Source organism: Lissotriton vulgaris, chromosome 3_1 (genome assembly GCF_964263255.1).
Source record: "Lissotriton vulgaris chromosome 3_1, aLisVul1.2, whole genome shotgun sequence".
Lineage (NCBI taxonomy): Eukaryota > Metazoa > Chordata > Amphibia > Caudata > Salamandridae > Lissotriton > Lissotriton vulgaris.
In genome coordinates, this window is record NC_141689.1 from 1,516,649,157 (window position 1) to 1,516,650,734 (window position 1,578).

The window sequence follows — 1,578 nt, forward strand, 5'->3', positions numbered from 1 at the left end:
GGTCTAGAATGGGCCTGTATTCTTTGACTAATCCTCTTTTTTGGACAAGAAAATAGCCGGAGTAGACTCTGCATGGGAGTAACCTCCTCTATGGCCTTCTTTTTAAGAAGGACAGAAACTTAGTCCTGCAGCAGTTGACTGTGGAATCGGGGAAGGTGCTTTATTTGAAGGAAGACTTGCGGAGGAGGGGACTTGAACCTCAGCAAGTAACCATGCTGCACAATACTCAGCACCCATCTGTCCTTTGTTATGGATCTCCACTCTTCCAGATGATGAGAAACACTCCCTCCCACCGGAGTGGCGAACAGTTGCGGAGGAAGCAACGTCTCAGGGCTTGGGAGGCTGCTTGGAGGTAGACTGCTGTCTGTTATTGTTACCTCTGCCTCTGCCAGGGCGTCTCTGCTGAAACTGGGTTTTCTGCTGTGTCTGGGATGATCATTGAGGAGTTTGAACCCTCTGCTGGTAAGACCGCTTGTCCCCCTGACAAAAGCGCTTTCTAAATTCTTTACGCTTCTCCAAACCCACAGCTTTAACAGTGTCCATTTCCGATTTCATTTTGGTCATCTCATCGTCAGTATGTGAACCAAAGAGAGAGGTACCATTAAAGGAGAGGTTCAAGATCTTCTTCTGAGCATCCGGCTTGAGGCCTGTAAGGCAGAGCCAAGCTGAACGCAGTGAGCAGATTAAATGGGAGTAGCTATGGGCCGCGATGTCAGAAGCATCCGCTGCGGCACTGATGACCTGGTTGGCTACGAGCACTCCCTCGTGCAGGATTTCTTCGAAGTCCTGTCGGTCTTCCTTAGGAAGCTTCTCTCTGAAGGGAGTGAGGGAGTCCCAGAGGGACCTATCGTACCTTCCGAGTAGAGCAGAGGCACTGGCCACCTTCATATATGAGGCTGAGGTGTTGTATACCTTTCTGCTAAACGAATCCATGAGTTTGATGTCCTTTTCTGGGGGTACCGAGGATGAGGTGGAAGCCGAATGGGATTTCATGGCAGCCGCCACGATAACTGAGTCAGCTGATGGATCTGATCTGAGGAACAAGGGGTCCTCTGCGGGAGCCTTGTACTTCTTGGTGATTCTAGATGGAACAAAACCTACCACCGCAGGCGTGAGGAAGGTAGCCATCGCCGGTTCAATGAAGCCAGGCACCAGAGGCAGCAGAGGTCTGGGCGCTGTTTGGTGATGAAGGGTATCAAAGATTATAGAGGTGGGTACCACAGGAGTATGCAGAGAGATGTTAAGTTTCCTTGCTCCTCTGCCCAGCACATCTGTAAAAGTTGCGATGTCATCAATAGGTGAGACTCGTGAGGGAGGAGTAGAGGAGAAGGTCGGAGAATAGTCCCGGACCATAGACCTCGTAGAAGAGGACCAAGTCATAGATCTTGTGCGTCCTCTCTTATGGGGCCTGTAGCGAAGACGGCTGTGCCGACCCCTTGATCTAGACCGATGCCTAGACGGAGATCTTGGCCTGGGGGGAGATCTTGGCTTGGCAGGAGATCTTGGCTTGGCAGGAGTTCTTGGCCGTGCTGGAGAGCGTGATCTGGCAGGAGATTCTGGTCTGGATGAGGGTCGTGG

The 1,578-nt window shown here is 51.5% G+C and overlaps 1 pseudogene; it reads right to left on the minus strand.

The window, feature by feature from the left end:
* Positions 1 to 327: 327 nt before the first annotated feature.
* On the minus strand, positions 328 to 1,353 carry LOC147728107 (uncharacterized; annotated as a pseudogene).
* Between the last annotated feature and the right edge of the window lie 225 nt (positions 1,354 to 1,578).